The 14040-nt window shown below is 34.2% G+C and overlaps 1 long non-coding RNA gene across 1 annotated transcript in view; it reads right to left on the reverse strand.

Moving 5' to 3' along the window:
• The window catches only part of LOC141552640 (uncharacterized), a 319532-nt gene that overhangs the window by 232342 nt on the left and 73150 nt on the right, over window positions 1-14040 (reverse strand). The window lies entirely within an intron of this gene.

Consider the following 14040-nt stretch of genomic DNA (forward strand, 5'->3'; position numbering starts at 1 on the left):
GTAAAAAAAATAAAAAATAAATAAATAAAATAAAAGAAGGATTTGGAAACATCACAGCACTTCCTGCATGTGTATAGCTGGAAGCAGTTGGTTATGGATTTTTAATGGTTAGATTATAACCTCCATTTCCAAAATGAAGCACAGTTATTACAGTTTGAAATATGTTATAAATCGTGAGTTCTAATTGCTCATGGATTCCCCTAAAACCATAATATGTCTTCATCTCATTTTGTGTCTTTTACTGATTCTGAATCTTGAAGCTTGGATTCATCATTAACAGGAAAATAATATTGAAGAATTGAAAAGAAAGAAAGGATTGACAAGATCCTTATAGACATGAAAAGAGGCCTTTTATCTATTGAACCTACCTTTATTTTCTAATCCTTTTTCATTTATTGTCTAAGCAATGGCAAGAATAGATTCATAGTCTAATAGTGCTGGGATGAGCCCCAGGTATCAGTGGATAAGATCTCTTTATTTGGCCAAAAATACTAGAACTGAAAGGACTGAAATGATTTTCTCATGGTCTACAAAAGAGTTCACAAGAAAGACAGGATTAAGACTTGGTCTTCTATAACCCTATGCGATGTTTTTTCCATTAATCTCTGGTTTTACTTACTCCAGCAGCATTCTTACATTTTCCATTTTCATCTTCATTTGTCTCTTCCAACTTGCAGGTTCATATTACTCATACTCTTCATTAGAGATAAATTAAAAGAGTAAAAGTGAGGAAGTTGGTAGAATAGAAAGAGAATTCAATTTGAAATCAGGACCTGAATTTCAATCCTAGCTCTGCCACTTAATACATGGGAAGGCACTTGTTTTCATTAAAACTAATTTCTAAAATGAGGGAACTGTATTAAATACCTTCTAAAGTATGTCATTTGCAACTTGAGAGTTGAGTTCTTATGAAGTTGATGACACTTTCCTGTAAGAAATACATTGGAGATATTCTGGAAACCTATCAGGAAATTTGGTTCTAGTTAGAACAACATCTGAGGAGAGAAAATAAATAATGATTTCTACTTTGGATTTATTTAAATGAATCTAAATCTCTTGTAGGCAGTGTAGAAGAAAGAATTATTTATTGGATAGAGGCTAAATTAGTTGTTTGTCCTTCATTTTTGAAGAGAATAAATGATGTCACGGGGCTGATGTATTGATTATTTGTGAATTGAATATGTGAGACAGCCTTGTATATAGTTGTCCATTTCACTCTCTTTTCGAAGGTCATTGAAGTCCAGTGACAAGACAAAAGTCAAGATGACAGGTGATGGTCTGGGATGCTGTGGATGATCTTGGTATCTTTGATTTATGATCAACCTCTCTGTGTTTCACAGCACCTGTTGCAGTTGCCTTCATGAGCAATGGAACAAATTGTTTTCATCTGATCATTCCATTGGGAGAAAATTTAACATGCTTGGGGTCCATGTCTTCCCCTTCTTCTCCCCTCCCTAATTCCCCAAAGGATTTGAGTCTGCTGATTATTCACAACTGTGCTTAGAGATGGTTTACTAGGGTATGACTACTGTACATGCTACAGCTTCTTGGAGCCAGAGGTGAGAATTGATTGCCACAAAACACACTAAAGGTGGATAAGCAGCAGATAAGCAGCCCCCAAAAAGGTTCAGCAAGTACCAAAAGTGTTAGTTCTCCGTAAATACCTCATTTCCTCACATTAAACTAGATATACTCCAAAATCCCTTCCAACTATGAGATTCCATGATTCTGCCACTTTTTATGAATGCAAAACTCCATGGGAAAGCAGCATTTAGACTAAAATACTAAATTTAGAATAAAATAGCAATTATAATCATTTAGTGCAAAGATAAGGCAAGGAGACTCGCCTTGGGCTCTTTTCCACATTCCATTCTCTCTGCCCTTGAGTAACTTATATTTTATATTGGGAACCTACCCCAAAAAGCTGGAATATTGTGGGATTTAATTTGTGTTGGGCCAATTGATATCTTGCTAGAAGACAGAACTCTTTTATGACCATAGAGAAGTCCAGGGTGAGGGGACATAAATGCCTTACTTCAGTTTCTGTTACTGATGAGGAGTAAACTGAGGTCTAAACCGAGATGGGTCAGTTCCTTTTCTCTCTCTCCTTCCTTCCCCAAAGTAACCAAGGGCAGTTCGGCAGCAAAGGAATTTGCTACTTAATGCTGTATGGAAACATAGTCTTTATTGATTAGAATGGAAACACCGGAGAGCCGGTGGGCAAAATGGCTGCATGGTACAAGGCCCATTTTGCAAAGAATAGATTTTTGAGAACTCTATTTTATACAGGAGCACAATCATTCAGATGCAGTGATGTAAGGAGGATCCGGAGAGTGATGTAAATAAGATAAGGATTCTCTTGTTATCTTTTGGGGACAGACAGAAGTCTCTTCCCAAAAAGGAATTTCCTGCTGGCATTTGGTCTATTTGAATGGGGGCTGTAAAACCGCAGCCAGCTCAGATAGCCCAAACTAGTTTGACCAGATCTTGTATCAAAGGTCCAAATCCCAAAGGAAGTTGGAGATCAAACAAGGAATATCAAGGGGCTACAGCCCCCAACATTACTATGGACAATCAATCTTCCTGCCGTTGAAGAAAAATTTTTAGAAAACATGTCATCAATAAGTTGGTTTCCAACCATCACTATTTTCCCTTCTCTGAATTCTCAATGAATTTATAATCTATCCCACATGATCCAGCACTTAACCTAAACCTATTTGAGCTTTTCTATCTCTTTATGCTCTTAATGCCAGTATTTGCAAGATTATCAAGTGCTGCTTATACTTGTTTACTGTCAGCTTTGTCATCATCTGTAAGGCTGAAGAGAAAAACTAAGAGATATAAAGGGAAATTCAAAGATGCTAGATTTCATTTTCGTAAGGAAATAGGCTACCTGCCTAAAAAGAAAAAAAAAAAAAAAAAAGAAAAAAGAAAGAAAGAATGAATTGTCATTGTTTCCCAGTTGAACAAATTGAGTAACTGGGAATTTTAAAGACAATTCAAAATCACATGGTGAAGCAGTACAGTTTAGCAATTAGAGAAAGCTTTAGAGTCAGAAAGAATTGATTCAGAACATTATTTAACATCTCATTGTGTCTAGCTCAGTGTCTCCAACTACTCCAACTAATTTAAGACTATAAATGTATAAATTTATAAATATAATTATAATTATATTTATATATTTTATATATTTATATAATTTATATATATAATTATAAATATAAATATAAATTTATAAATGTATAAATTTAAGACATATATGTATATGTATATATGTATATGTATATACACACACATATATGTATATATATGTATATGTATATACACACATATATATGTATATATATGTATATGTATATACACATATATGTATATATGTGTATATGTATATACACACATATATATATGTATATACACACACATACACACATACATATATATAGAGAGATAAGATATTAAGTTAATAGATTATGTAGAGAGATGATAGATTTGATAGATAGATGGAAATAGATTAAAAATAAAGATTATTGGCAAGTAACAACCTTCCACTAAACAAAACTAGACTTATCGCATTCATTTTGATAAGAATCAATCAGGATCATTTGGTGTCACTCAGAAAAAGAATTTAAGAAAGCAGAGTTCTTAGGGCAGATTTTAATGAGAACAGAAAGGTGGGCTTAGTCTTTAAGAGACTAGCAGCAAACTGGACAAATAGTCCTATATTTATACCAGTTCTGGGTCAGCTCTTACATGAACAATTAACCACAAGGAACCAAAAAACAGGTTCACGGGACTTGAATCATGTGAAATGTTACTCACATATGCCCCATTTCTTTAAAAAAAGAGCCTTTGTTTCTAGGTAAAGAATCTGTTGTTGTTGAGCAGGTTTTCCTGGCAGGATGCATGGCAAGGGCTAAAGGCAATCTTATCAATTTCTATTACTGAATTCTTATTATTATTGTTGTATCACAGTATCCCTAATTGTCCTCCCTCAGTTTCCCTAATTGTTCTGCCTCAGTTCCTTGTATTATTCTGCTTCAATCCTCCTGGTTGCAAACCCTCTTCCTGATCATTAGGACTGAGATAATTAAGGCTTGGTGATCTGACCAATCTGACGTTCCAAAAGAATCATAAAACTCCAGATGTCTTATCTCAGATACCTAATTGGTATCCACTATCTTAAAATTCCAGACTTCCTGGCTTTAGTTTGACTCCTCCTAAGTCTTCCCAATTTGTAAGAATTTATGTTCCTCACCCCCCCACCCTGTCAAAACCGGATTGATGGCTCATTCCTGCTCTCAGTTCTTGGATTCCACCTCTTGCCTTGGTTTACCCCAGTCACTTAGAACCACTTGTATATATTTCATGGGAAACTCACATTTGATGCTGAATGCTTTAAGACATCAGTCCTGGGACCAAAGGGTCCCAGAAAATCTCTCCCTCTCAGAAATCCAAATAAAATATTAAAACTCTCTAATCTCTATCTTTTACAGTATGGCAAATTTCTCTCAGGTAAAGCTAAGCTTTGTTTTGCTGAAATAAAATATAATTTTATACATATATGTGTGTGTGTATATATGTATATAGTATATATATATATATGTGTGTATAAATATACACATGTACAAAACACACATATATTCATACATATATATGTATACACACACAAATAGTTTAACTTTGCTTTCTATTGTTACCTTCTCTCTTCAGAACCATTTATAGACAACCTTCTGCACTATAAAATGAGACATAGCTGAAAGTAATAAAGCACTCTGCAGCCACTGCTTAGAATGTGATTGTCTTATTAGAAAACCTGGGTTTCAAACATATCTTTATTACAGTCATCTCTCTGTTGGAAAAATGAAGATGTGAATAATCCAAAATGGCACATCATTAAAGAACTATTTTTATTTGCTCTAAGAATGATTTTTGTACTTAAAGGACATTTTAATATCTCCACAATACTCTAGGAACTTAAAAGAAATAAAATAGCCATTGTTAAGTGACAAGACCGCAGGTTTAAGGGTCAGGAGATCTAGGTTTTAATTGTTTTTGCACTAAGTTGCTGTGTAAATAGATAAGATAATAGTTTGGGGTTTCTACTGTTCGGGTTTCTTACTAAGTGAAGGAATTGAATTAGTTGACTTTTTTATTATTATTTTTTTTCTTTTTACATCATAATCATTTCATAATATCCCTCCACTCCTACTTACAAAGAACCCTTCCCTGAACAAAGAAAGCCTGTGAATTAAAGTCTACCAAATCCAGAAATGTAGTGTCTCTACCTTCCTCCATCCCCTTTGACCTTAGAGGAAGGGGGGCTTCCTCCTTTTGTCTTGCTGATTACTAAGATCTCTTCCCAATCTAATATTTTGCATCCTGTGTTTTATAACTCCATGGTTGTGTCCTAACATTCTACAATCAGAAGTCCCTGGCAGCCCTAAAATGACATGAATCTAACTCAGAAGTTGTCAGATTTTTTTAGCCAATGTTCTCTTTGTAAACTCTCTTATTCCTGCTCAGGTCAAGTTTAGTGGACTCCTTTGTGTCTTCCTCCGTTGCTATGGCAATTGATGGATTAAGATATAGCTGTCCAGGGGAGGGAGACTATAGAAACAGGAAGGGAGAATTAAATTGGATACTCTCTATGTAATTAGCATATAATGAATCCTCAAAATAGATCTGGCTACAATCCCATTAGACCTCTTTGCTGGCTACTCAGACTTCTTAGTAATGAGATAAAGAATGATAACCCCCCACAGGAAAACACAATGTGAAAGTAGAAGTTTGCAGGATAAACAGGATTGTCTTCAGGGAGGGGACTACTCTTTTGTGAGTCTGGTCTTAAAGTGGGGGAAAATGCTTTTTCTCTTTAGAGAGACTTTTCAGAAGCTTGGAAGCAGCTTTCTAAACTCTCATTTATTACTTAAGATGAATGAGTTTTAAAAGCCTACTTTTCTTATTAGATAAATCAGATAAATCAGGAAAGTAGAAGAACAGGAGAGTGCACTGGCCATTCCAGCAGGGGTTAAATATCTACCTAGAATACTGAATTAAATGAGGTCAAAAGAATAGTGATCTAATTGATTCTATATCCACAGTGGTTTATTCCATTTATGAAAACTACAAATAAGAATGTAAAGAGATCACAGTTTATATAAACTCCTGTATAATGAGATTCCAGTATATAACCAGTGTATAAAATATTATAAAAAGACCAGAAGATGATAAAAGGAGATTCCAGCAGGATCTTTCCCAAGTACGTATGATGAAGTTTGAATGCCCTCAATTCCTGGTGGTCATGGTGTTAGTGGCAATAAGAGAGTTGTTAAATATCCCCTTTAATGGGCCGCAAGTTTAAAGTGAAAAGAATTCACTTGTTCCTGAATTATTAGTTGCAAAATTAAAGTTTATTGTTGGATAGGATAGATATAGATATAGAATAGATACTTTGCCAAGAGACTGACTTCTATAATGGCAAAGACCTATTAGGGAAATGGAATTTTATGTTGAGAGAATCAGTGGGCAGGATCCTAGCAAAGTGCATACATGGACCATGTGCAAGGAGCTAGTCCAGATAGTGGCCTTTTAAAAAAAAATATTAATTTTATAATTATAATTTTTTGATATTATATATGCATGGGTAATTTTTTAGAGAATTATCCCTTGCACTCACTTATGTTCCGAATTTTTCCCTCCCTCTCTCTAACCCTCCCCTACATAACAGGCAATCCCATACATGTTACATGTGTTACAGTATATCCTAGATATAATATATGTGTGTAAAACCGAGTTTCTTGTTGCATGATAAGAATTGGATTCCGAAGGTAAAAGTAACCTGGGTAGAAAGACAGTTTACAACCATTTCCCAGTGTTCCTTCTCTGGGTGTAGCTGATTCTGTCCATCATTGATCAACTGAACTGAATTAGATCTCCTCTATGTTGAAGATATCCACTTCCATCAGAATAAATTTTCATACAGTATTGTTGTGTATAATGATCTCCTGGTTCTGCTCATTTCACTAAGCATCAGTTGATGTAAGTCTCTCCAAGCCTCTCTGTATTCCTCCTGTTGGTCATTTCTTAGAGAACAATAATATTCCATAACCTTCATATACCACAATTTACCCAATCATTCTCCAATTGATATTGCCCTTTTTAAGGAGTCTTGGGGCTTCAGGAGCCAAAGTTCCCAGGCTTAGATTCTGATCAGTTTTCAACCCAGATCTCCTATTAGAATTAACAACACTTCAAAGGGATGCTTTTTGACCAGGAGTTCTAATTGAATCAAAGGCTCTGGCATCCCAGAAAGATAATTTATCTGGGGGGGGGAATATGCCTTCCCCAAGAGAGGTGGAGACTCCAAAGGGGATCACAGATCAAAAAGAAATACAGTCTCTTAAAGGGACCACAACTTTATCTTAAAGGGAATTTCCCTCCCTCTTCAGATACAATGATAACATTCCCTTTTTCTGGGATACAGTGCTTTCTCATTTTAATCTTTTAGAATTTATAGTTTTTCTGCTAAGTGAAGTGAGAACCAGGAGAACATTGTATACAACAAGAAGACTGTATAGCAATCAATTCTGATGGTCATGGTTCTTGTCATCAATGAGGTGATTCAGGCCAATTCTAATAGATTTGTTATGGAGAGAGCCATCTTCACTAAGAGAAAGGACTGTGGGCACTGAGTGTGGATCACAATATAGTATTTTCACTTTTTTTTGTTGTTTGCTTGATTTTTGTTTTCTTTCACTATAGTTTTCCTTTTGGTTCTGGTTTTTCTTGTGTAGCATGATAATTATGGAAATATGTATAGAAAAATTGCACATGTTTAATATATATCAGTTTACTTGCTGAATAGGGGAGGGGATGGGGGAAGGAACAATGAAAAAAAATTTGAAACACAAGGTTTTGCAAGGGTGAACATTGAAAACTGTGCATGTGTTTTGAAAATAAAGTTTTATTAAAAATGTATTTATAGTTTCTTTGACATCTCAGCTTAAGAATCATTTACCTTCTGGGGCTTTTCTAAATTGGATGCAAGAAATCCATTTCATTTACCCTTCTACTACCACCACTGGCCCATTACCTGATATACTTAGTATTTATATTGTATATTATTGTGTTATATTTATTTTTAAGGGTATATACTGATTCCATCTATAAAATGTGAACTGCAAAAGGGCACTTACCATCTGCAAATGAGGTCATTATATCATCAAAACCTGGTGCAATATCTGCCACATAATAGGTGAATAATAAATACAAAGTGATTTGTTGATACTGTGAAGTGATGTTGGGGCAGGATTTTTTTGTTCTTATCCTACTTCCACCTTTCCTATTCTTACCATCTCTTCTTATATTATATCCCATCCTTTCCACAAGACTCATCAGGTATTTCCTCTTATGCTCTGCTAATTTTTCGATATCTTAGTGTGCATTTTGGATGGATTGTATACTCTTCTTCACTTTTCAGTTAATTTTGCAGACTTTATATTTTCTATTAGATTATACATCTTTTGATGGTGGAAATGTTGCTTTATTGATATTAATTTCACATTCAGATCACTAAGAGGCAATTCAGTTTAGGGGAAAGAGTCTTCAACTTGGACTCAAGAGAAACAGGTTGAAGCCCCACCATGACTAAGAATCAAGGTTACCTATGTTAAAATTCATCACAATTCAACACCATGGAGGTGTCCCTTATCCTTGCCAGGGCAAATTCTTCCATGTGCACAAGTGATTCTATGTCATCCTTTCTTACCCAGGAGATTAAAACCATCACTTTCCAACATTTGTCATGTCCATTCTTTCACTTTTCAACCTCTCCCTATTTACCAGCTGCATTCTTAATACCACAACCACAGTCAGGTCAACAAATTCTTACTTGATCCATTCATATCCTATAGCTTTAATCTTATAATTATCCTCCCTTCTGTGGCTAAACTTGACAAGAGAGATCTTTTTGTTATGATCACATTATATACACATCTCCTCCCATTTAGTAAAGTCCAGTAGTTCTAGGATCTTACCTTTAGAATCACATATAAAGTCCCTTGATTGCCTTTAAAGCCCTTTAGGCCCTGGTCTTTCCTGCCTTTCTTCTCTTCAAGGGGATTCAATAACAGCAACCTCCTTGCTCTTCCCATTTACAGGACATTCCATGTCCCAATTCTAGGGTGTTCACTGGCTTTTCTCACCATGGTTGAAACTCTTTTCCTCTTTATCTGCACCTCCTGGTTATCTACCTTCCTTTATATTTCAGCTAAATTATATATTCTACAAGAAATGTTTCTGGTCCTCCTTAATCTTACTGCCTTCTTTCTGAAATTATTTCTACTTCATCCAGTGTATATCATATTTGTATTTATTGGATTGTACCTTTTCACCAACATTAGAATGTGAGATTCTTTAAAGTAGGAACTCCTATTTATTTTTTACCTTTTTCTCCCCTGTATCTTAAGGATTTGCATTGTGCCTGACACATAGCAGATGCCTAATACATATATGTTGACCTGACTGTTCCCTCAGCATATTGCCAGGACAAAATATGATGGATATAAAGTGCTTGGAAACTATAAAGTGTTATAGAAATAAAAACAGTAGTTAGCATTATTTTCATGCTTATAGTAAAGTAAGCAGCACAGGAATTGTCAGAGAGCATGGTATAGGATAATCAGTGTCATAAAATTAGTGACAAATACATCTGAAGAACTTGACAGGATCTTCTGAGCTTCTGTTCTCTTTTTAAAAAATCTTTTTTTGTGCCAGAGGTTACAGAATATATTTAGTAACCTGATATTAGTAAAAGTCTTGAATATGATAGATTTCCATAATAAATGATTAAAACAATTAAAAAAAAAAATTTCTTAGTTGGAGAGTAATGCTTACCCAAACAAAAGTGTATAATCTAATCAGGCTGACAAGAGTTACTTTCCCCATGCCATTTCTATGCAGCCAGCACTGAATAAGCAATTAATCACTAAACATTTATCAATGGCCTATAAGCAGGTAAGAACAAGGACAAAATCAAGATAATATCTGCATTTCAGGAGTTTACATAACTTTGAGTCAAGTGTATATTTCTATCTTAAGCTCTCCACATCCTCATTGCTATAGTCTGCTCAATTCCCTGACATTTGTCCACTTTCCTTAATGACCTCAATAGTTTTGATGGCCTTGCTATTTCCTGGACCCAAACTTAAATTCCACAGACAAAATTTTTGACCCTCTCAATCCTAATACCTTTTGTATCTTATCCAAATCAGGAATTCTTATGGCCATTTATTGACTATGTCACCTTATAAATTTAACCTCTGAACTTACCTCTTCTTTTATTATTGCCTTCTTTAAAAAAAAAAAAAAAAAAAAAAAGTCTTACTACAGTTAATCGCGTTCTTTTTCTCAATTTGACTTCAAATTCATCAACCTTTCTTATTCTAAACATATGGATACAATATGACAGATGGAATTTGGGGGTGGAAGCCTTCCTGGAGCTTCTCAAATCACACCTATTCCATCTACATAAGGATTCAAAACCACACATATCTCTTCTAGGTATTTAGATCTCCTCACATAATTGCATAACCTCCTCCTTGCTGTTTAAAATATAGTAGCTATATGAGGTGAATTTTCTGCATGTCACTGGACGCTAATACTATTTGCTAATGATGGATTACTGAAAAAGTCAATTATGAGAAACTCTCTTTGTGACAGATCCAATTCTAGATCTGGGCTGATTACTAATGCTGTAATTTGAAATTATATCTCTATTAAATTCTAATCACTACTTTTAAAAAAGTCATATAATGCTATATCAGGACTGCCAGACAAATGTTCTAAGAATGAAAAACTATGAAATATACTGAGCCAAAAGTCAGTGAATAATTTTAAGTATGCATCCCATAAAAATCCAGCACAATTTAAAATGCATTCCATGTGGATGGATAAATACACATATTCATTGTTTCCCTTTACTCATTGGAGAAATGGACCATATCTCATCCATTCTCTTTTTGTTCTGGAAGTGTATTATAATAATCCAACATTTATATTTTCAATCAATCTGTAAGTATCTATTAAGTGCTTACTGTATTCCAGTATCTAGGCACTGGGTAACTGAATAGTAAATGACAGTTCATGCTTTTAAGAAGCTTACATTTTAATGGGAAAAACAACATGCAAACATGTTCATATTAGATAATTATGCAATAAATTAAGAGTAATATCAGAAGAGAGTGAAATTATAGAGGACTGGGAAAGGTTTCTTGTAGATGGCAAGACTTTTACTAAAATTTGGGAAAACTAAGGAAACTAAGTGGTAAAGAGGAAGGAAAGTAGTCCAGGCTTTGGACGCTCAGAGTCAGGAGATGGGATGTCAAATATAAAAAATAGCAAAGTAGAAAATGCCAACTATTGGATCACAGAAAGTACATGATGAGGAGTAACATATAAGAAACCTGGAAAAGTAAAAAACTGTGATGAAGATTTTTACAAAACAAACAGAAAATTTTATATATGATTATAGAGGTAAAAGGGAGTTATTGGAGTTTTTTGAAGAGAAAGAAAATATGATAAAACTTGGATTTTTACGACAACCTAAGAGTCCAGGTAGGAGTCTTGGGAGACCCCCACTATTAGCAGATGGGATCCAGATGTACATTCAGCAAAAGCTACAGAAGAATGGTCAGGATAATACATTAGTGCAATAGCTTGCTTTAATAGAGAAGGAATCAGATGAGTTAAAAGACATGCATCAAATCTGAGTCTTTTCTCTTTTATCCCCTATATTAGTTTGGGATAGGAAACAAATTAAACATAATTTTAAATAATAATTTAAAGGCACTTGACCTCTAAGTTAATGCTCTTTAAGTTTTAAGACCTGTAGAAATCTTAAGCTACTGCAGAGTACTATTGCAGAGTAGTTTATACACATTTTTTAATGAAAAAAGAATTTTCATACCATATGTTATTTACCTGCCTTTTTCCAGTCCCCCCACCTCCCATTTTTTAGACAAGGAAACAGGATCAGAGAAATTAGATAATTTATGCATAGGTACATGTCTAGTATCCACAAAAAATTAATAATTTTAATAATGGAAAGTTATGCTGACTTAATAACCTGCTGGTCAATTAGTGTTCAGCAGAGACATTATCTAGTTCCCTGATACTTATTCCATAATTAAGTTACCTCCTACATGTTTATCCCTGGAAATTATCATGTAGTTAGTATCTTGAATAGGAACAAAGGCCCAACTTATTTTGCTACTATGGACCTATATGAATTTTCATAATCTCAATTCAAGTTACCGATAAAAATTGGTCCCATCTTAAAGCCATTGCTGATCTCCAGTGATTAGTCCTTGATATATTTTAGAATAAACTTTTAATTCTCTTTGTCCTGAGTTTGACCTCCTTACTCAAGATGAAAAGCCCAAAAGAGGAATTTTCCTTTTAACAAATATTTCTTAATTCCAACAAGAGATCAAGCAAAAAATATTTAAGCAGTTGTTTTTACAAGATATTATGTTAATGCTAATGGGTTATTATTAAGAAAAACAAAAAAACAAAACTTTGCCTTCAAGGAGCTCACATTAAATGGAGAATACATCTAACAAACATAGGTATACACAAGAACAGAGTAGATAAGGAATAATCTCAAAGGTAGGTAAGTGTCAGGGTGAAGGTGGGAAACCAGCCAAAGCTTCTTAAGGGTAAAAACAGAAAAGATTCCAGAGTGGGATCCCACAGTCCAAGGAGCAGACAAAAAAATACTGAAAAGGAGGAGGAGATCAGAAAGTGAAGGGTTTTAAATGCCAAAAAAAAAAAATGATTTTGTTTTTATTACAAGAATCTATAGAATTTGACAGGAGTTTACTGAATAGAGGTAAGGGAAGTGACTTGGTCAAATCTATACTTTATAAAAATTAATTTGGCAGCTGAGTGGAGGCTGGTTTAGAACAGGGCAAGATTTAAGTCAAGAAAGTAAATTAAAGCATGTTGGAAATAGTCCAGGGGAAATGTAATAAAGACCTAGATTATAGAAGTAGCTATCTGAGTAGTGAAGAGTCAAATGTAAAATATATCATGCAAGTAAAAATGACAAAACTTGCATAAGATTGGAGATGTGAGATGAATAAGAGTGATAAATCAAAGATGATACCAAAGTTACAATACTGGATTACTGGGAACATGATGTACCCTCAATAATAAAAAAGAAATTTTGAGGAAAGAGATGGATTAATGTAGAAGTATGGCAAGGGAAGAGAAGGTGGCAGGATAGAGTTCTGTCCATATTTAATATACTATCTTCTATACCACACTGCCTTCTAAAACTGAATTATCGCTGAGGTGTGGTAGAATTCATGATAAATGAAGCAATAAAAGGGTTTTCTATATCTTTTATTTCAAAAATTGAATGCACCCATAAAAATTACAGCTATTCCAAATTTCTAAGCCTTCATATCTTTCATAGAGAATAATAATAGCAATAACAATGATTATGATAATAACAACTAGTATTTGTACACTTCAGAATTTGCAAAGTACTATGTTAAAAGGAATATTCTTTGTTCTAGCTTTCAACCTCAATAAGTAAGCAAAACTCATGGCAAAAAGAATTGAAAATAATTTATTAAAAATATATTAAGGTAGCAGCAGGTTGACAGGCTGCTCACTAGAGATCAGGAAGGGATTCAAGATGTACCCACTGCTTATTGATAACTTTTGAGATAATGATAATTCAACTTGATTCAGGGCATTAAAAGTTGATAGGCCATTGTATTTCAATTTCTCCCCAAATGCCCATACAAGGTGTTTACTAGGTACAGATAGGTAGGGGATGACTTTGTATATGATAAATAGCAAGTAATACCAACCTGTGGCCTGAGAAATACTTCCCCCTAAAATCTACTGATAAACAGGTATGGGAACAATGGTCTAAATTTCAATAACTGTATATATGTTACATCATTTGATCTTTACAAAAAGCTTATGAGATAGGTGCTATTATTATTCTCATTTTATAGAAAACTGAGA

The sequence above is a fragment of the Sminthopsis crassicaudata genome, chromosome 1 (genome assembly GCF_048593235.1).
Source record: "Sminthopsis crassicaudata isolate SCR6 chromosome 1, ASM4859323v1, whole genome shotgun sequence".
NCBI lineage: Eukaryota > Metazoa > Chordata > Mammalia > Dasyuromorphia > Dasyuridae > Sminthopsis > Sminthopsis crassicaudata.